General features: G+C 34.8%; 1 long non-coding RNA gene across 1 annotated transcript; it reads left to right on the top strand.

Annotated features, from left to right (window-relative positions):
- The first annotated feature begins 12,654 nt into the window (after positions 1-12,654).
- On the top strand, positions 12,655-16,381 carry LOC128553425 (uncharacterized). Its single transcript, XR_008369343.1, has 2 exons — positions 12,655-12,738; positions 15,509-16,381. It is a non-coding gene; the product is annotated as an uncharacterized LOC128553425 (long non-coding RNA).
- The last annotated feature ends 7,562 nt before the right edge of the window (positions 16,382-23,943 follow it).

The following is a 23,943-nucleotide window of genomic DNA, read 5'->3' as shown; positions in this document are numbered from 1 at the left end:
TCAAACTTGATTTGTAGCATCTTTATTAGGCCCACAGCCAACTTTGTTCAGCTGGGGCATTTGACACCTTTTAGGGGCTGCTAGAGCTAAAACTAGAAATGCCTTTATACAGCGTCTCATGAACAGCTTGGTGGATCTTTGTCATATTTGGTCTGGAGCATCATTATAAGGTCCTCTTCCAAATTTATTTATATAGGAACTTGGGCCCTATTAGGGACCACTATAGCTAAAAGTAGATATGCCTTTCTTCGCATTAACCACTAAAATGTAATAGATTTTTATCAAACTCGATGTGTAACAATATCGTAAGGTCTCCTGCTATTTTGTTACAAATGGGGATAGGGACCAATTTAGCTAAAAATATAAACACGTTTAATGACCTCTTCTCATGAACCGCTTCATGAATCTTCTTCAAACTACTGCTGTAATTATTCGTCTAAGGATAAACGAAACAAAATTGCAACCTTACGAAACCTTTGCGAAAAATTAAAAGAGAACCATTTAAATTGTTAAAGTGCGGTGTTTAGTTTTGCAGTTTGAAAAGTGTTAGATGAAAGATGATTGTTAGATGAAAAATTCATAAACTTCTTTCCTTATTACAATTCGCCGACCATCATTTTTAAAGATATTTCTTGTTTGAAGATGGTGTTTGGAAAGAGCAGATTCTTACAGTCTAAAGAAGCCATTGTAACAAATGTTGACAAGTGACAGTTTGGACAAGTTTCTGTACCTTTTTATAGTCGATGTCATGAAAATCTTATTTTTTATTACTTTTTCTTTTGATCCTGCTAAAGACATTCTAAAGAATATAGAGTGCAAACACCTTTACTAATTATTTACTAAGATCTGACGATGGCGACAATGTTCAAAATTTCATCAAACTGTTCATTATTTCGCCGATTTGTTTATTGATTGATTGATTGATTGATTGATCGAAAAATTTAAAGGCATCAAACATTTAATCAGCCGTACTGACAACAAAACCGAAAAGCTCATTCTCACCCGATAATTGGTTGCAAATTGCATTTCTCGAGTGTCAAGATGTTTATTACGCATTGTAAAGTAAACGCAGACTGGGTATTACTATACCGAAATGAGGTAAAATTATCGGAACCAGTCAACTGTTTTCTTCCACTCAGAGGTTACGATTTAGTATGTTCGAAACAATATGGCGATCCAAATTAAGGAGATTTCTTTTTTAATTTCGCCGCTCGCGATTTTTCTTTGCCACTTTTATCGCAGATTCGCCAAATGGCTCAAGTGGCGAACGACAAATATGCCCGGAAATATGTTTAGCCCACAAAACTCCCCCGACCCAAACTTTTGACCCAGAATATTATTATTTTTGATAGATATAACCTTGGTAAGGGAACAGAAGCTTGTCTGTTTTTGTTGCTTGTTTGTTTTGGGTTAACGCCGTTTTTCAACAGTATTTCAGTCATGTAACGGCGGCCAGTTAACCTAACCAATGTTCCTGGATTCTGTACCAGTACAAACCTGTCCTCTACACGTAACTGCCAACTTCCTCACATGAATCAGAGGTGGAGGACTAACGATTTCAGACACAATATCGTTTATCAAATAGTCACGGAGCACACTCCCAGCTCGAGGGTCGAACTCACAACCCCGCGTTCCGTACGCCAACGCTCTTCCTACTGAGCTAAGCAGGCGGACAGACAACAATTTGGCACAGCATTTACATGCATCGGTAATGATATATATGGAAACGTACAATTGGTCTTCTAGCCCGAACACACATCAATATTTAAACGTGGGTTCCTCTCAAACACGCGGAAGAAAATAAGGAGAAGTTACAGAGTAACTTATACGGACACCTGAAATAAAATTGAAACACAATATTTTTATATGTCATTTTACAAACAATATAATCGGATATGGTTTATCAAAGTAATGGCCCTGGCTCCTCAACTACCTCTGATCAGGAATGTTATTTGTCTGTTTGTCTGCGCAAATTAGAAGTCCTTATCTAGAAGTAGTTCCAGTAATTTTAAAGAGTAAAGAAAAGGCTTGACTAAAGTAGTGTCACGTCTTGTCTTGTTAGTATTTGAGGCTTGACAAGAACGGTGTCACGTCTTGTCTTTACGGTCTTGTCAGAAAATCTGGTTGATGGTAAAGGCTCTCGGGAAGGATGAAAGGCTATTAGTTGAAAGGAATCTATCTATGTTTAGTTTAAAAAATAGCTGTCTAGTAGATTACATTGTATATTAAAAATGGATATATCTGTTAGGTCTATTAGAGATAGGTAGTGGATTTTTATTTTAGATATAAGTATGTAAGGTTCTATCTAGTCTTAGATTTGTTAATTTTATTAACGACTTAATCATATTTTCTTAGGTTTAAGGAATTCGGCCAAACTGTCAAACTCTGTCTGATATTATAGGCAGTCTTATATGGTTACTGTACCTTCTTGGTGGCAGGAGATACATCCATAGCGTGTTTTGGCATTTATGAGCTAAATGATAAACGTAGTGGCTAGGGAAAGCTCTAACCGGGTACTGACGACAGTGCCAGGGTCTGCCAACTATCTATAGTACCCGAGGGGTGGCTACATTGGCAGATATGTTATGTGTTATATGTATGATTTCTTTAAAATCGTGTTCAAATTTGGTACATATGTTGTCAAAATACACAAAACTTGTTAATTAAAACTGTGGACATAAACTTCCAGTCGGAAAAAACTTAGCCCCAATGATTTTCGTAAACTTCAATGTCAGGAGATATAAAGTCTATACAATTAAAAAGGCGAGTCTGAATATTAATTTTGAGCTATCATGCTTTTGTCTTCATTTTTAAAAAAAAATAACCCTTTGCTAGAAAACTTGTTTATACGTAACCTTACTTCTTGCCACCTTTTAGATATTATGCTGCTCTTGGTATTCCAAAAGGTGTTGATGCTATACTACCTGCTAGTTTCATAGGCTTTACTTGTTGCATTGCTTGTAACTGATTATCAGCTGAATGCTTTAATTGTATTACTTACAATACTGACAATTTTCTAGTCATTTGTGTTTACTAGAAATTTGTTTATATGTAACTTTACTTCTTGTGTCCTTTTCAATATTTTGCTGCTCTTGGTATTACAAAAGGTGTTGATGCTGTACTACCTGCTAATTTCATAGGCTTTAATTGTTGTTTTGCTTGTAACATGTTTGTCAGCTTAAGGATTTACTTGTCGTTTGGCCTGTAACATGTGTGTCAGCTTAAGGCTGGCTTTACTTGTTGCTTGGCTTGCAACATATTTGTCAGCTTAAGGATTTATCTGTTGCTTTGCTTGAAACATATTTGTCAGCTTAAGGCTTTACTTGTTATTCGGCCTGTAACATAGTTGTCATCTTAAGGATTTACTTGTTGCTTTGCCTGTAACATATTTGTCAGCTTAAGGCTTTACTTTTTGCTTGCCTTGAAACATATTTGTCAGCTTAACGATTTACCTGTTTCTTTGCTTGAAACATATTTGTCAGCATAAAGATTTACTTGTTGCTTTGCCTGTAACATGTTTGTCAGCGTAAGGATTTACTTGTTGATTGGCCAGTAACATATTTGCCTGCCTAAGGATTTACTTGTTGCTTTGCCTGTAACATAGTTGTCAGCTTAAGGATTTACATGTTGCTTTGCTTGTATCATATTTGTCAGCGTAAGGATTTACTTGTTGTTTGGCCTGTAACATAGTTGTCTGCATAAGGAATTATTTGTTGCTTTGGTTGTAACATATTTGTCAGCGTAAGGATTTACTTGTTGCTTTGCCTGTAACATAGTTGTCAGCGTAAGGATTTACTTGTTGCTTTGCCTGTAACATAGTTGTCAACTTAAGGATTTATTTGTTGCTTTGCTTGTAACATGCTTGTCAGCGTAAAGATTTACCTGTTGCTTTGCTTGTAACATATTTGTCAACTTGAGGATTTAATTGTTGCTTTGCTTGTAACATATTTGTCAGCGTAAGGATTTACTTGTTGCTTTGCTTGTAGTATAGTTGTCAGCTTAAGGTTTTACATGTTGCTTTGCTTGTAACATGTTTGTCAGCTTTTGGATTTACTTATTTGTTTGCTTGTAACATGTTTGTCAGCTTAGGATTTACTTATTGCTTTGCTTGTAACCTATTTGTCAGCTTAATGTTTAACTTGTACTAGCAACAATACACTTTCACTTACACTTTCTAGTGTACACTTTCTAGTTACTTGTGTTTACCAGGAAATTTGTTTATACCTGGTTTTACATTTTAACATAAATAGAATAAAATATACGTCATGTGAACAATATATTGGTAAGAATATGAGAGATCGTGTTTGTATACAAATCCGTTGTATTTTCTATTTTAAGAACTGATAAGACAAAGGTCGGGTTGGCAGATGCCGAGCGTCCATGTTTTTTTTTTGTAAACAGAGGTGTTTTTCTGATGGCTTAAACTTTCTTGAAATGAATATGATATCAATAATTTTTTATCTATGGAAAGGATATAAAACGAGCAATTTATTGATTACTTTTAATTATTATTTCGAAATAAAATGCATTTATTATGAACGCTTAATTTACAGTGTTTTTCTTTTCAAAATCTTTGGAGCATCGTTACGCCGCTATTAAAACCATATTTCATTCAAAATGGCTTTTCATTTTAAAAAGATATTTAAATGAGAAAATATGAAAATCGTAAACATTTCAAATCTTTTTGGATTTTTAAAATCCATAAATTAGCGAAAAAGTTATCAAAAATTAAAAATTCAGATCCCATACATGTTGGAATAATTATTGATGAAAAATGCTAAAATGAATAGTGGCAGGTATGAAAAGAAAATTTACTGCATGATATGTAATCATTTTTTTCTAATACAGTAATATTTGTTTCTTTTATTTGTTCACTAAGTTGAGTATTAAAAACAACATCAGAATGAACAGAGATTTACTGTATTATCTTTATGTCTCCTTTTATTGACAAAATATTGCTGTTGGCTTTATTCAAGGGTACATGAATATGTTAAATATTTCTCCACTGAATCCATGAACAAGTGTGTAGAGGAGACAAAGCTTTAAATTAACCATAGTATTTTAAATTTCTAGAATGGACTGACTGGTCAATCTTCACTTTGTACAGTGTCACTTACAGTTTAGAGGTTGCCCTAATTAAACATTTCATATATCCCCATGATTCTTACACACCTTTAAAAGTTGCATTTTTGAACATACCTTTAGAAATCATACGGGACCACCAGACAATCTGGCCTCTTTGCTCCAGCACTTTCTGCGGATGAAATTGAACCTCTTACATGTTTTCAGTCAGAAATATTCAAACATGCAACTTTGTAGTAATGATTATAAATCTTGGCATTTTGACAGATTTATATGCCATGCTATTAAAAGTGTTTACAACATGGATATATATAACCAAATTTACACAAAGTCTTGTCAGGATCATGCTGTTCATTTAAAGCTTTTGTAACATTCATTTGGTCTGACAACAAACAGTACTAGTATATGGATCAGACAAAAAGTCATAATGTTGATTTTCTCATGACACAGCCAACCGCTTATACAAAGTATCATTTTAAGCTAAACAATCAAAATAATATTTCGGTCATATCAAGTTCTGTTTGTTTTCTCATGACACGTTTTTCATAATATGCATTGTGGAATATATGAACATGTTGTGTTTGTAAAGCAATAAAATTTGAAATCCTGATGATTCTGTCTTTCAGTGTTTAGTGTCACTCATTTAAAGAATATCTCCATGATCAAAATTGTGGACCAGGAAATATAACTATTTTGGGGTCTGAACTACAAAATTGTGACATTAAGTCTGAATTTAGTGCTATATTAAGTCGCATTTTCTATGAACCAGAACTGTACATGGCATGACATATGGTTTTGTTTTAGTGATGATCACAAAGTGGAATAGATATTTTGATTAAAATAATGGATTCCAGCGAAATTATGAGAACACACATCATGATTTCAAGGACACACGAAGTACTTCTAGCCGGTAAATAAGCATGTTTATGAAATGATATTTCAAGCAAAACCATGTATCATCAACATTTAAACAAATAAATCAAAATAATAGATATCTTTGTTTCGCACTGCCAAGTGGTATCTCTCAACTATTCTTCATGTACATATAACCCGAGAATAAATATCTTGATGTAACCCGTATTTGACAGCTACTCAGATCAGTGTAAGTGTAATTGCTATTTATTTATAACATTATACTTAAGAAATAATTTATAGCAAAACTATGCTTTATCATTATTTATACACGACGGGAGGTTATACGTCGGGGGTAATAATTTCACGAGGGCGCAACATAATAATTTTAAATTAATCCGATTCTACTATGTTCTTTATTGTAAAATTTAGATCAAATATGATGGAACTGTTTCTTCGCGCAAGCATGGCGCAAATAGTAGGCCTTTGTTTATCCACGCCAGGCCTGAAAATGGTAATACGTCTCAGTTCGGGCTAAAACTATTGCGAATTATTCAGCAAAGCGAATAACTATCTTGTTATGTGTGTTAATATATGAACACATTTGTGCAATGTGACATTTCGTTTAAAACATGTTATTAAGTAAGATATTTTATGAAATTTTGAAAGCGCCATTTCTTGATGCGTACATGACGCTAAACATTACGTTGACGTGACGTTAAGATAATATTGTTGTGATGATTAAAAAATTGTTAGTCATATTAGAATTGTTCATTACGTTATGAGATAAAGTTTTTCTTGATCAGCATTATCAATTAATAACGTTTAGGTGGTATTGCATTTACAACATATCTGACCCCGTTATTTACGTGAATGACAGCTGTCTCGTTCAACTCGCGCGCATCGTGCAAACAGAGTTATGAAAAGTATGATGGAGAATTCACGACACATTATATATAGGCATAGGAAAAAGAGATCAATATAATTGCACCTTTACTAATCCTACCAGGTGTTCTGTATTACAAAAATGCTTCTATTGTGACATTTTGATACAAGCAAAACTGTATTATCTGCACTATAAAATACTTACTGGTAGTTCATTTTATTATCAGCTTGTTAAAAGTTAATTTTTACCATAAGTAATTTGACAAAATCATAGGAACCAGTGATTCAGGGGTAAATCAAACACATATTAATAAATCCTAAACGATTCTGTTGTGCAAAAATGTATAATATTGTGTCTTAAACCGTTTTCGTTTTCTACTCTATTGTGTAATTGCAAGGGAAGTAAACTAATAGATATCTCTGCTTTAAAGTACTAGCCCAAGGCAAGAGTTGACATTCTTTGCGGATCACAACTTTGAATTAAATATTAAAATTTCTGTTATTGATATTAGCAAAACTATCATACATTGCACATCTGTGAAATCATTTTTGTTAATTTAAAGGACTTGGAAATCAATTTCTAGACTTTTTTAAATGTTTTTCTATCAATGAAAATGTAAGGGTCTATCTCTATTATATATGCATAAAAGTGGGGATAAATACATTTTTGTCGAGTTTTGATCATTTGCATTCCTGCTGAGTATTAATAAGTTTTGTTAATGAGATGTGAAAGTTATTTTGCTCATATTGACATTCATTTTTCCTCCCAACCAAATTTCATGCCTTATTTTAAAGATTTTTAAGACAATACACTTTCAAAAGATTGTCAAATGCGTTTGGAATGTGAACTTCCTTGACCACCATAACTTTTCGTATGCACTACTTTGTAAACAAATTAAATACTGTTTTAGCTAACATATGCAAAATGAAAATGAAGAGGTGCATTGAATTTATTTCACCTTTTATCTTATAATTAGAATCTGTAGAATATTGATAAACGTTTGGACAAGGTGAAGCGCTAATATTTTCTCACAAAAATATTAATTGTTGACTTTGAATGTACACAATTAGTCGTAGGTAATTCAACATTAACTTTCTTATTTGAGATTTTTTATCTTTATTTTAGTGAGCAATTTTTGTGTACTAATAACATCTGAAACAGAATCCATTTCATGTACCAAAACTTTGTACTTTATTCGCAGATACATTTTATCACACCCCAGATCCAGGCTCATACCACTGTAATCTGGAGCCTTTTATAGGGGTCGACACAGTGTTTCATGCGCTTGTTTATTGAAGACGTATGTTTCTATATGGTACACATTAATGACCTGTTTAATTTAAGGGAATGTCACTGCCAAGCTATTTTAGCATTATTGTAATTGATCTATATATGTACACAAGAGAAATATAAATTTTATACCAATACATGTGCTCACAAGATCAATCTTCAATATACGATCTCTTAAGACGGTCCGTGGGTATGTAGAACAATCCATTTCCGGATGATACATGTAACTGAAGAAAGCTTGGGTCTAGGACCATGAAAGGTGATAATATGTTGATTGATTATGACCAGCAAATCACCCCTTTTGTTTTTGAGATTAGTATGTCAAACGTCGAGGTCTCCCTGACCTGGAAAAATTATACCGATTTCAGTATGGTAACCCAAGAACGCTTAGGCAGAGGATCATGCAAGTTAATAGGGTGGTTGGTAATGACTAGTAAATGGCACCTATCGATTCTGAGGTCAGCATTCCAAAGGTTAAGGTCAAAGGTATCCGGAACAAGTAAACTATTTCCTATGATGACTTGAAAACGTATGAGGATCATGAAATTTAATAGGAAGGTTGATCATGACCAGCAGACTACACAATGTCATGTTGATCTTGAGGTCAACAGGTCAAAGGTCAAAGTCACATTAACAAAGAATAATAGAACATTTTTTGTACTCTGACAAAGTAATTACTGTTCCTTGTGCAATTACTGTATGCATAAAGGGGGCATGTCGTGCCCTGCCAGCTCTTGTTGTCTTTCCATTCTTCATATGCATTGCTTTTGTAAGTATCTTTTTAATAATTTATAGTGTGTATCAGTACAATAAATTCCGTAACAGTAGTTTATTAGAAATTGTTTTGTTGAGTTCAGGTTCCTTCTGATTGTTAAAGAAAAATGTCGGTTTGAATCATAACATTACTTTCAGAAACAAGTTAATATAAATGTTTTACCATTCACTAGATATTCAAAACATGGTTAACACTATATCTTCTACATTTTGCAATTCTTTCCTCAGGTACCAAAACACACTAGGGGAGTACCTTTCGACATTCAATCCAAGTTTTCGTGAGAGGTTGATACTGCTTGCTCAACTGCTAGAAGCTGTTGCTCACATGAGAAGACATGGTATAGCCCACAGGGACTTGAAACTGGATAATAACTTCTTGGACGCCTTAACAGGTAAGATATATGTATAGCTCACAGGGACCTGAAACTGGATAATATCTTCTTGGACACCTTAACAGGTAAGATATATTTAAAGCTCACAGGGACCTGGAACTGGACAGTATCTTCCTGGACACTTACAGGTAAGTTATGTGTACCTCATACGGCCTTGAAACTGAACAATATCTTCCTAGATGTACTGATAAAACAGTTTCATAAATAGTTATGTTGTGGTATATTGAAAATATTGAAAAATGAAATAAAAATACTAGGTCACCAACTTTGTTTCAATTTTATTTGCCCCTAGATATGATGCTATTTTTAATATTCTTCAAAATTTCTATACTCCTAAAATTATTTCAGTAAAGTGCAATAACCAGCATTAATCTAATATCTAACCATTTTTATAACGGAAAACAATATATCTATTTGAAGCATGCTCAGTGAAATCAAAAGAAAATGGTTTTGTAAAGAAAGGAATACTCATTCAGCAGATCCTATCTTTGCATATTTTTGTCAATTTTAAATTGGTACTTCTGCTATTTTATCGAGTTTTACATATTAGAATTAAATCAAACTCTTCAAACACCTTTGGTTATGTCTACCTAATCTAAAACAAAAAGAAAATTGATAGGTCACAATATAAGATTTCGCTTAAATCAAATTACAACGAGGTAGGGTGTGGCGTGCATTCATACAACGCAGGTTGATACGAAATACGAAATCAGTTTTTATTTTGAACAAGGGCATATATTCAACCAAAATTCTGTATTTGTCCACAGTTTTAGGCAGAGATATTTAACAAGAGGATCAAATGGCCCAAGGTGATATATCAAATTATCAAATGGCAGATTTCTTAAGTAGATTTTAACGTGTTTCTGAAATATTTTGATGTCATAAAACGCTGTAAGTTTCCGAACCTATAGTAGTTATAGACTCAGGTATATGCCGGATTAAAGCAATTTGAACTAAAAGTACTTTAAATGTATGTTTTTTATAACCATGGTGATACTAACCCTAACAGTATATCATACATATTATACACTAAATGCATGCGAACATGCAATAAGTAGTGCATTTTTGCGGTATGGGACATTAGATAATCACTTCCGGGCATGCGCAGAAGATCACTCCAACTCTGCAATGAGCTACATCGATTAGGAAAAAAAAACAAATTGGCACGGTGTTGGGGTAAATATTGACCCGTCTGGAAAAAACTATCGCGAGCGTCTTTAAATAAGTACAATACATCTAGTCAGAAAGTTACATGTTAGCTATGAGGACTGAGTGGTACAAATGTGTCTAAGGTCATATCTCCTACCCCACTGTCCAGATTCATTTGGGGAAAGTTGTAAGTAACTGAACAGGTACGGAATCAAAGACCACTGATTAGCCCTTTTCATGCTGGACACGAATGGTTCTGCTTTTGAAACCAGTGTAGATCATGATCAATTCAGTCAGTTCCTTTTAGGAAACACCCCTTTTAACAGTTAATGGTACTGTCCAAATTGAATGATGGACATAATATATAGCATGATAAGGGTTAGGTTCTAATATACATGCAGCAGAATACTGTTGAAAGACAGTTTCAAATCAAACAGAACAGTGTCAGACAGATGCTCGAAGAAAAATATATTTTGATTACTGATATTTTAAATAATTTTAACAGATGGAGTACCACAGTTGGTTGTTGGAGATTTTGGTTGTTGTTTGGCAGATGAACATTATGGCCTGCAGATTCCCTACCCTACAGAACATATGGACAGGGGGGGTAACACTGCCTTTATGGCACCGGAGGTAAATAGTTCAGGATCAAGCGTAAATCTTATCATTAACTAGAAGATTGCTTATCTCTTCTGTTTAAAGTAGATTACAGACATGCTTGTGTAAGACAGGGTTGTTGCCAGACCTAGTTACAGTGGGAAATGTTTCTTATCCATGCTATACTTTTGGGGTTGTAAAACATTTGTAAAACAGACAGACTTTTAAATCCAAACAAATCACTTTTACATTAAGAGGTGAAATATTTGTTGTCATAAAGTTTGCGAATTGCCTATATATTGCAGAAAGATTCTTTAATCCCTATAAATTAAAGTACCCAATCTTCGTTTATCTTTACATAAATATACTTGTAATAACATATCTTAATGTAAACTGGAATTTACACTGACTGGTATTTTGTTGAGTTTTCCCATTTATACAGCATAAAATTTCAGCCATTACGCACAATTATTTACCTGGAGTGAGAAGATTTTTTTTCTAGCAGTAAATGGAGGAATTTTGCATGTTTTTCAATGGGATACAGTTTAAGAAGCTTTAAGTTGACCAGAGCACCGAGTGCTTATTATGAGCTATTGTGACTAATCACCATACATATCCGTCCACACATTCCTTCAAATGACATCTTCAAAACTATTTGGTGATAGTTGGGTGGTCTTCTTCCAAAGACTGTCAAACGCTTACGCTTGGTAACTCAAAGGGGCTGCCAATGCTAAAAAGTAGCAAAATCTTCAAACAGCATCTTCTAAACTGCTAGCTATATTTAGAGTTGTGTTCACACAAAAGGTCTCTGTGATCCACTGACAAGATTATTCAGATTATTCTGATTTGTCTAAAAGATATCAGTGGTAGTAGTCACTTTCCGCTATGAGTATATAGTAGACACTTTTAAAACCTCATTGTCAGAAACTGCTGGCCTGATTTTATAAGACACACAATGTGTATTGGGTTACACATTATGAAGATACAAATTATTAAATTTTGTCAAGAAAATGGCAACAAGGGATATGGTCACTTTTCTGTAGAAGATCTACATTTTTGTTAAATAGTAGACTTTCAAAATATTCTTGTAAAAAATACTGGTACTATTTTGAAAAAAAAATCTTAGACACTTTATTTGCATTATGCAAGCGATTTTTTACGAACTGGGTATTAGGAATTTGACTTGCGTTTCAGTACGCACACTATATGCATTCAGTTGGGTTTTCTGCAATTTTAATCTGGACCTCTGCAGTAGGAGACATAAAGAAAAATGAAGGTTTTTATTTAAGGCCCTATTTTGTTATAGTAGTGTATGAATTTACGCATTCATAAATTATAGCATGAGTTATCTTACACCCCTGGGTGTAAGATGTGTTTTTCTAGCATAGAAAAAAGCATGAGAAAATCATGTCCGACATGCAAGAATAAGGTCCTCTTTGCCCTCTTGTCAATACTGTTGTCTTCAAACTGCTGCATGTCACACCACATTTCAGATTTCGACAGCCGAACCAGGTATGTTCTCCTACCTGGACTACAGTAAGTCTGACCTCTGGGCAACTGGGGCACTAGCTTATGAAATACTAGGGACAGATAACCCATTTTACACACACCAGCACAATGGGAGATTAGACAGAAAAATTACCTCCCTTACCAAGTGAGGTTCCCACAGAGGTGGAAAATTTAGTGTTCTTGACATTGAGTAGGAAAACAAACAAGGTTTGCATTTTGTTACTAGTTTAAAGTAAAAGGTGTAATAAATATAAACGATTTTGTACATTTGTTTTGGAAAGAAAGGTCATTTATTTACTTATAGCTTTCACAGTGCAAAACTACTGAGATCTGTGTATTTGGGAATTAATGGCAGATTGGTTTGTAAAAGGGTCTTGATTTAGAATAACTTGCTTCTAGAAGACTGTCGTACAGGTAATAATCCCACTGAAGTTGTGTGCCTCTACCTGGTTGCTCTCTACTTGCTGAAGGCAAAGATACTCCCTCACAGGTAATTATTTCCCTGAAGTTGTGTGCCTCAGCCTGGTTGCTGTCTCCTTGCTGAAGTCAAAGATACTACCACACAGGTATTTATCACAGGTAATTATCTTGCTGAAGTTTGGTGCCACTGCCTGATTGTTTCTACTTGCTGAAGGCAAAGATACTACCACACAGGTATTTATCAAAGGTAACTTTCTCCTTGAAGTTGTGTGCCTCGTCCTGGTAGTTTCTGCTTGCTAAAGGCAAAGATACTACACACAGGTATTTATCACAGGTTATTATCTCCTTCAGGTTGTGTGCCTCAGACTGGTTGCTATCTACTTGCTAAAGGCAAATATACTGCCGCACAGGTTATTATCACAGATAATTATTTTCCTAAAGATGTGTGCCTCTGCGTGGATCATCTCTACTTGCTGAAGGCAATAATACTAACACAGAGGTAATTACACAGTCAGGTAATTATCATCCTGAAGTTGTGTGCCTCTGTCTGGTTGTTCTCTACTTGCTGAAGGCAAAGATACTACAACACAGGTATTTATCACAAGTAATTATTTTCCTGAAATTGTGTGCCTCTTGACTGGTTGCTCTCTACTTGCTGAAGGCAAAGATACTACCACACAGGTATTTATCACAGGTAATTATTTTTCTGAAGTTGTGTGCCTCTGCATGGTTGCTCTCTACTCACTGAAGGCACAGATAATACCACACATGTATTTATCACAAGTAATTATCTTCCGGATGTTGTGTGCCTCAGACTGGTTGCTCTCTACTTGTTGAAGGCAAAGATACTACTGAACAGGTATTTAACACAGGTAATTATCTCCCTGAAGTTGTGTGCCTCTGCCTGGTTGCTCTCTACTTGCTGAAGGCAAAGATACTACCACACAGGCATTTATCACAGGTAATTATCTTCCTGAAGTTGTGTGCCTCTGTCTGCTTGCTCTCTACTGCTGAAGGCATAGATACTACCACACATATATTTGTCACAGGTAATTACCTTCCTGAAGTTGGTTGCCTCTGCCTGGTTGCTCTCTACTTGCTGAAGGCAAAGATACTACCACACATGTATTTATCACATGTTATTGTCTCCCTGAAGTTGTGTACCTCTGTCTGGTTGTTTTCTACTTGCTGAACGCAAAGATACTACCACACATGTATTTATCACAGGTAATTATCTTCCTGAAGGCGTGTGCCTCTGCCTGGTTGCTGTCTACTTGCTGAAGGCAACGATACTACCACACATGTATTTATCACAGGTTATTATCTCCCTGAAGTTATGTGCCTTTGTCTGGTTTCTCTCTACTTGCTGAAGGCAAAGATACTACAACACAGGTATTTACCACAGGTACTTATCTCCCTGAAGTTGTGTGCTTCTGACTTGTTGCTCTCTACTTGCTGAAGGCAAAGTTACTACCGCACAGGTAATTATCACAGGTAATTATCACCCTGAAGTCGTGTGCCTCTGCCTGGTTGCTCTCTACATGCTAAAGGCAAAGATATTACCACACATGTATTTATCACAGGTAATCATCATCCTGAAGTTGTGTGCCTCTACCTGGTTGCGCTCTACTTGCTGAAGGCAAAGATACTACCACACAGGTATTTATCACAGGTAATTAATTGTGTTCCTGAAATTCTGTGCCTCTGCCTGGTCTCTACTTGCTGAAGGTAGGTAATTGACAAATGGTGTTAAGATAGTTCTGCAGGTTTGGATTGATTTTTTTTCTATTAAACCCTAATTTTTCAAAAGGTCAGAATATACCTAGAAAGTTTAGTAGATAAAAAGCATAGGGCCATGTGCTTGATTTTTTGCTAAACTGATTTTAAAAATTTGGACCTCAGGCAATAATTCATAATGGGAGTCTATGGGAAAATCATAACTTTCATAACATTTCGCGAATAGAATTTTTCTTATAATGTAGATTTTGATGAATCTTCTTACTGTTGTAACGAAAGACATGGTCTATAATTTGGTTAATAAAACGTAAAGGTATGTATGCTTTTTTTTTCAAATATTGGACAATGATTTAAGGGAACCGGACATTTCTTGTTAATTTTAAGACATTATTTTGAATTTTTTAACGTCTCACATGTTTTAATATCATATTTTGATTAAGAAACGTAGCAACAGTGCCAGTGTAACAAATTTACTCACAGGTTTAGATAAATTCATATATCGAAAGACAATGTGTATAATCAAGACTGACTATTTATGGAATTTCACATAAGAAAAATATCAGTTGCACTGAGTTAACAAGAAAGTATCATAGAATTATATTAAACAAATAGTAAAATAATTTTTTGTGTGTATGTTATATGTGTTCCAGATATTTCAGGTCTAAAATTGATGTTAGAAATTCTAAAGCTAAAGCTAACAAAAAAGTATGAAAAAGTTTTAAAACTCACTTGAAAAGGAAGTGCATGTGATGTTAGTTTTTCAGTTTAACTATGTCTTTTCAAACTATTGAACTTGTGTTTATTATACATTGTTTTACAGAGACCCACATCCAGATTTGCTGCTGATGTTATGCAAGTGTTCCTGTGGACACCCTCTGACTGGCTGTTACCTAGCAACAAGTTGTCAAGGTCAGAGGTCAACTGGTGGTTTATCTCTATGGCAACAGAAGTTCTTCTTGGTGCAAAAAGTACAGAACAAGATCTGAAAAGAAGTTTTCTGGAAAATATCAATATGAACAGATTGGTGAATGTATTTCACTTCCTTGGTGTAGAAGTTGCATAAATATGCATAAAGACTATTATATATATTTTACATACCTAAAACAGTTGAAAGTTACTTTTTTAACTTAGTGCTATTTAACAAGCTTTGCTTTGAGTGTTGTTATCATGCTCTGTGATGCAGACTGAAAGAAATATGTTGCTTTGGTCTATAAATAATGTATTTATAAATTGATTTTTTATTTTTATTGATCTTGGTTCAGTAATTAAATAAGTTGGAGATATAATTTCTAAACATTTTTTATCAACATATGATTAGTTAATTTTTTATGTAGATTAAACTGCATTTGATAAGGATGAAAAGAGATCAAAGATTTGTGCACAATGAAATTATATGTTACTAATTACGTTCTTTTTTCACATTTATACATTTATGGTAACAGTTTTCTGATTTCTTTATTTTGTCTGACTATCTTTTGTTGTACTAATTTAATAGGCTTACTGAATAAGCAGTAAAATCAGAATGATAACAAGATTAGCTTGATCTTTTTTTTTTTGCTATGATTAATAATTGATATAAATTGTCTATAAATTTAAATTGATTAAAGGGCAATTGAATCACTAATTTCACACTATTGTTAAGTTTTCTGTACTAATTTGTTTGACATTAAATAAATAGGGCTTTTAAAGATGACTGAATTGTTTTCTCTGTATTTACAGTACTATCATGTTGGTGCATATGGCAATTTGTCAGATAGCCTTTAAGTCAATATTGTGTTTACCTGTCCTGGGCAGTACTGTAAAATAGCTTGTATCATAGCTCGGTGTATTTTCTTAACAAATTTGGTGCAGGTAAATCTTATACACTGAGCGCAGGGTGCGGTAACTAAAAGTGTGCAGGTATTAAATACCCGCACGCTAGTTACCGCACTGTTGGATAGGAAAGTATGCCAGCTATATGGGCGTGTCTCTAACAGCAGACAGCGACGTGCATTTTATTGATTTTCTGCGCTCCCATTGATTTATTTTACCTGAGCCTACACATTTGTAAAGCAAGGATTTTAAGTACTCACTGAACTGCTGTATATGGCAATGTGGAACGCCTACTGAACTACCATATATGGATGGCTATGATACAAAATAGAAAGAACATTAAAACTCTCGGGTAAACGATTTATACGAGGGGGCTACGCCCCCTCGTATAAATCGTTTACCCTCAAGTTTCAATGCTCTTTCTATTACTTAATTCCGTTGCCATTGTTGTTCTTGTATTTTCCTGAAATGGCAATATTCATGTGGACATGAATTTGTGAATATACTATATATATGAACATGAATTGAATATATTCATGTTTTATATATTGCTTAGACATTATTGGATCTTTTTTTAAGTTATTTATCCATTTTTAGCAGGACTATTAAAAAGAGTGAGAGCTTTTCCACTTGCTCGGATTTTGGTGTCATCATCGAGGTCGGTCAGTATCTGCTCTTGGAAGTGATGTTTTCTATGAATTTCTACTGGCAGCTGGTGGTTGTCAAAGAATACTCCGAAATCGATAGGCGCAATAAGATGCTTATTCCCCCCGCACCCACCAAAGGTGGAGGGATATGGTTTGGGTGTTAGCCATCATCTTTTCATCCGTCCATCATACTGAAGCCATATGTAGAAAGAAGTTTTGAATATTTAGATAAAACTTCATATACATACTCATCACAATAGGGAAATGCGGCACATCAAGCTTGAGGCAGATTGCCCAAGTACCACAAGAGTTAAGGTCCATGGTAGTTTCTAGTGTTAATTGTATAGATTAATTTAGTCTGTAAATATGTCAATTTCTGCTTCATAAGTTGTGAAGTTTTGACATATTTGAGCTAGAACTATGAAACATAAATTGAATTTAGATCACCTTAGTTCACACACTATTTTCATCAGGATCTCTTGTGACTTCAGAATTATTGCTGTAATTATTTAAAAACCCACATATTAATTTGTAAATGAATTAACCAATTGGTAGAATTATATCTCTTCCACCTCCCCACCCCCCTCCCCACCACACACACTGGGAGAGACATTGTTTTTGCCCTGTCCGTCCATCCGTTTGTCACACTTCATTCCCGATCAGTGACTGGAGAATCATTTGACCTTGAAGGTTCATACCTTTTAGGGTGACAGGGCTAAGGGGTAGACAACTCCATTTGTTTTTGAGGTCACTTCTCAAAGGTCAAGGTCACAGGGGCCTGAACATGGAAAATCTTTTCATACAATAACTTGGGAACCACTTGACACAGAATGTTGAAATCTCATGGGATGATTGGACATGCAGAGTAGTTGACCCCTATTGATTTTGTGGTCACTCTGTTAAAGGTCGAGGTCAAAGGGGCACATTGCAAACCATTTCTTATAAACTAGAGAACCACTTAACCCAGAATGTTGAAACTTCATAGGTCGATTGGACATTCAGAGTAGATGACCCTGTTGATTTTGAGGTAACTCTGTTAAAGTTCAATGTGGACTTTGCTTCACATCGCAGTACATACTATGATGTTCAATTTTTATTTGAAAAAGTTTCAGTTTTATCTTTTTTAAAGCAGATAGGGATTTATCAGAAAGTTTGAACATTTCATATTTTTGTTCACATCTTTTGCATTATTATTATATTTGCATCTGATATTTTTAACACATACTAACTATATTTTTAGCTGAGCTTTTGTGACTGTTCTATGTCCGTCGTGTGTGGTTCGTCTTGCGTCCGTCAACATTTTCTAAAAATCTTATTGAAAACTATTGGGCAGAATAACATCAAACTTCACTGGAATACAATCAAGACGATGTGCAGAACCCATGAGTCAGCCTTGTCAGTTCAAGGTCAAGGTCACAACTCAGTGTCAAAGGTTTGAGCCTGCCATTTTGTGTCCGCTCTATATCTCCTAAACCCCTTGAAGGAATTTTATAAAACTTGGGTCAAATGATCACCTCATCAAGACGATGTGCAGAACCCATGAGTTAGCCATGCCAGCTCAAGGTCAAGGTCACAACTTAGAGTCAAAGGTTTTGAGCCTTCCATTTTGTGTCCGCTCTATATCTCCTAAACCCCTTGAATGATTTTCATGAAACTTTGGTCAAATGATCACCTCATCAAGACGATGTGCAGAACCCATGAGTCAGTCATGCTGGCTCAAGGTCAAGGTCACGACTTAGGATCAAATGTTTGAGCCTTCCATTTTGTGTCCCCTCTATATCTCCTAAACCCCTTGAAGGATTTTCATCAAACTTGGGTCAAACGATCACCTCATCAAGGCGATGTGCAGACCTTATGAGTCATCCATGTCGGCTCAAGGTCAAGGTCACAACTGAAGGTCAAAGGTTTGAGCCTTCCATTTTGTGTCCGCTCTATATCTCCTAAACCCCTTGAAGGAATTTTATAAAACTTTGGTCAAATGATTACCTCATCAAAACGATATGCAGAAATTATGAGTCAACCATGCCAGCTCAAGGTCAAGGTCACAACTAAGGGTCGAATGTTTGAGCCTTCCATTTTGTGTCCACTCTGTATCTCCTAAACCCCTTGAAAGACTTTCATCAAACTTGGGTCAAATGATCACCTCATCAAGAACTCATGAGTCAGCCATGTCAACTCAAGGTCAAGGTCACAACTGAAGGTCAAAGGTTTCAGTTCTGTATCTCTTAAACACCTTGAAGGATTTTCATGAAACTTGGGTCAAATGATCACCTCATCAAGACGTTGTGCAGAATTCATGAGTCAGCCATGTCAGTTAAAGGTCAAGGTCACTGCTAAAATCAAAGGTTTACCCTTTCACTATCCATAGCAGTGGCGGGGGATTTAGCTGTCTTTCAGACTGCCTTGTAGATAGACTATTTCAGGATCCATAACTGTTGAGATATATGGCAGAGCCAGACAAAAAAATAGAAGGTGCACAAGTTCATATCATGATGAAGACTCGTGCAAGGTTTCATTGATTTATCTCAAAGACTTTTTGAGCTAGGCGCGTCAATTCTGTTTTGGATGGATGCACGGATGGTCCCACCACTCATAGTTTATATCATGATAAAGACTTCTGCAATGTTTCATAAATTTATATGAATTTCTTTTTGAGCTAGACTCGCCACAAGATGAAAATGTGCATTTTTGACTATTTCAGGGGCTATAACTCTTAAAATATGGGACAGAGCCAGACAAAAAAATAGGTGCGCAAATTCATACCATGACAAAGACTTAAGCAAGGTTTCAATAATTTGTATCAAACACTGAGCTATGCGTGCCAAAAGAATTTTAGGACGGATGCATGAACAGACGAACAAAACCAAATCTATATGCTCCCACCACTTCAAGTGGGGGCACAAACATTTGACAAGCGAGCAGGTGTTAAAGAAAACTAAGATCAGGAAATGGTGTTATAGTATAACAAAGGGCAATTACTCAGCCAAAGTCATCAGATCAAAACATGTGAGATATATACATCTTTCGTTTTGTTGCGGGTTTAAATTTTTCTTCAACAGTATTTCAGTTGTGTAACGGTGGGCATTTTAAACTAACCAATCTTCCTGGATTCTGTACCAGTACAAATTTATTCTCCGCAAGTAACTGCCAACTTCCCAAGCGGTGGAGGACGAATGATATCAGACACAGTGTCTTTTATCAAGTCGTCTCAGAGTACATACATACTGCCCGAGGATCGAATGCGTTCGCATCTTTTGGGAGGAAAGCTTTGTATGAGATTTCACTTGGTGATTGCTGAGAAATACTTTGGACACAAATTACTGAAGGATGGTTGGCCTGATGCAACTTACACTTCAGAAAACACAACATAATCTCTTAATGAAAATTGGAATGAAGAATAACTCACTAAAATATGATTCTCACTGTTACCTTTTAATGCAATATATTGTAAGTACATGTAGTATTAATGACATAGTTTATAATCTGAATCTGTAAAATATGTTTTGCACATATTTTGACAAACTCAAACATTGAGAATATGATTAACATTTGAAAACAAAATCAATAATAGGTGTAATTATGTCTCCCCTAAATGTATGCCTTTAGCTTTGGCTGCCATTTTGTGCAGCAAAGTGAAACGTGTCGGCAATATGCACACCTTGGCATGGTACTGATCACTCCCTTGACGTTTCTTCTAAATCTGGCAAGCAGTTTACATTTACCTGTGAAAGCCAAACAAGATCTTTCTATCTTTAGCTCTGGCAGCAATAATTTGTGGAGCGAAGTGAAACATGCCAACAATATGCAGAACTAGGGTTACTTCTGATAACTCCTGTGAAGTTTCATCTGAATCTGGCCAGCAGTTTGACCTGTGAAAGCCGGACACGATTTTTTTCCATTTTTGGCTTTTGCAGACATTTTGTATAGCGAATTGGAACATGCCAGTGATATGCATAATAGGGTCGGTACTGATAATTCGTGTGAAAATCCAGCCAGCAATTTAACCTGTGAAAGTCCGACAAAAATTTTCTTAAACTATCGTGGCCATTTTGCAAGGCAAAATGTGTCTATGATATGCACAATTAATGTTGGTACTGATCACCCATATGACGTTTCATAGAAATCCGGCCAGCAGTTTGACATGTGAAAGCCAGACATTTTTATTCTTTTTCCAATTATTCAATTAATATAATAATATATTGCAGCCAATATGTGCAGTGAAGCGAATGTGCTGGTGATATGCACAACTAGGTTTGGTACTGATCACTCCTGTGAAGTTTCGTCGGAAGCAGCCAGCAGTTTGACCCGTAAAAGCCGAACATGTTTAATGTGGATAAACGGACAAACAGACGGCAAAGGCAAAAACAATATGTTTCCCCCACCTATAGTGGAGACATAATAAGCATATAATAAACACAGAAAATCAATAGGCAAAGTCATGGCTACACACCAAACTTAAGATGTATGTTGTATTTATATTCTATACTGAATATATTTAAACTACATCTATTAACAAAGCTGATGACATCAACACAAATAATGAATCTCGATCCATTTAGCATTGTTTGATTTTTGTCTGAGAAACAAGTCTTCCTGCTTCATTCTGTTTGATACCCATCCAGTTATCCAATCAGAAACGACAAATATATGCACGTGATGAAATGATGGGAGCTACTTTCTTAAATGAACTACCGTATTCAAATAAAGACGTTTCAATGTGATTTTAGAAAGTGCGGTTTAGATATGTTATCTCTTAAACTAGAAACAAAGGTTTCCGCCTTTCTCTTCTTTTTTCTTGCAGCTGCACTGATTTATACTGGTAATATAATATTATATAATTATGTACTGATTATGAGATATAGTGAAATATGTGATAAACTATTCCGAAAAAAAAATCGTTAAAATATGAATAAGTTATATTATAAATAAAGTCATTTTGTGCAGTCAGTCCTTTGCTAAAGATTACCTTTGAACATATATCAAATGGTTCTGGTTCTAGTTTCGTTTATAAATAAAACATTTCTTACTATATCAATTGTTTATTCAAGATGAAGGACAAACAAAGAGCTCAAAGTCATTGTCATTCTTTGTCATTTTGCGTATTAATTAGATTTTAGCTTTACGGCATACCAACACAGTACAGCCTATATGACGCCAAACATGTTTAGGTTTCATGACTAAAATTTATAATCATTTCTAAATTCAATAAATTCTCTAACAAAGTCATATACATTACTTAGAAAGTTTACAAGACTAACAATATGTACAACAAAAAATATATATACTGAACAGGTAGTTACTAATAACCAATAGCTGTTTTCAAAGACAGCAAAACAAAATTGATACATGTAGAATTTCACAAATTATAGTTCTCAAAACAGAACTGAAAAGTACTGTTTTCTCTTATATATCCAATGGTGTTAATCACATTGAGCTTTTCTTACATGTATCTCCATTCTAAAGTCATGGCAAACATATAGATATATCAAAAATTACATATGTGAAACAGGACTTTAAAACACTGCTTCCCATTCAAATTTAAAAATAAGGAGTTTACATATATAATGTTAATATACATATTTACAAGGTAGCCCAGTACACAAATTCGAGACCTGTTAAACTGTTCGTCTAGACAAAAGGAAGCAACAAAATATAGGACAATTGTCTAATCAGTTGATTATATTCTTTAATGTCACATCAACATAATGATAGGTCACTTTCAACCTTTTGAGGGCGGAGGATTAAGACCCCAAGTGCTCCGGGGAAGTTTTTCAGACACGGGCTTGCGTATCAGGAAGACAAACGTTTTGGTATAGCCGCCAATATTCAGTTCACCAGTTTGATAGCTTCCTCTGTTTGAACCTACAGGAGTGGGGAGTAAGTGACTCCAGGCCAGCAAGCTTTACCACATATCGTCGGAAGCCCTTTATGTTATCAGTCTGAGCATTTAAAACTAAACTTACTAAAACATTTAAACATTTTATAAATGAAACATTATTTACAGAATATTTACAAGTAAATTACAACTGTAGACAAAACACTAAAGGTGCAAACTGTTTACATTACAAATCTGTATCTGCATTCTCAATACATTTTATCACTTATATTCACATTTACATTTTGAATAGAAGAATAAACAAAAAATTATGTCTTTACCATATCCTTTTCAAGCTAGCTAAGCATATTAAAATGTTCCTGACAGAGTTAACTTCTTATTTTGGAAGACAATCAAAATCTTGTATACACATTTTTTTGATAAATGATAGCGAAAGAGTAAGTACCTATCTGTTGGCTACATAGTAGTACTGTATTAAGTGTGCTAAAAGTTGTAACATGAATGTAATAAATAGCAAATGTGTATTCCCTGAGTATCATAGCAAAATGCTAGGCATGACTAAAGTAACTATGACAATGATATAGATAGCCAACATAGAAATTAAGTTCAACAAAGCAATGTCTATATGTATGTACAAAATAAAAGGTATTTTATATACATCATACTGAATCTAATTTTCCTGAGTATTTATCTTTATGAACAAACTAAAGACAGTACGCAAAAGGCATACATTGCCACTCATGTATAATCAGAACATTCAATATGTTATGTATGATTTGCATATTTACAAATAGGACAGCAGCTAACATGCACAAATGTAAACAAAAGGATTATGATGACCTTGAATCGCTCACCTGAGTAATATGAGCAACATGTTTAAGTGTTAAAATTAGGTTTTGAGAAACAAAATTCAAACAACACCAAATAATAAAAAGAAAGAGTTGTTTAAAGACACTGATT

The sequence above is a fragment of the Mercenaria mercenaria genome, unplaced genomic scaffold (assembly GCF_021730395.1).
Source record: "Mercenaria mercenaria strain notata unplaced genomic scaffold, MADL_Memer_1 contig_3814, whole genome shotgun sequence".
Classification (NCBI taxonomy): domain Eukaryota; kingdom Metazoa; phylum Mollusca; class Bivalvia; order Venerida; family Veneridae; genus Mercenaria; species Mercenaria mercenaria.
Note: the sequence above shows the minus strand (reverse complement) of the source record. Positions and strands in the feature narration are given on the sequence as shown.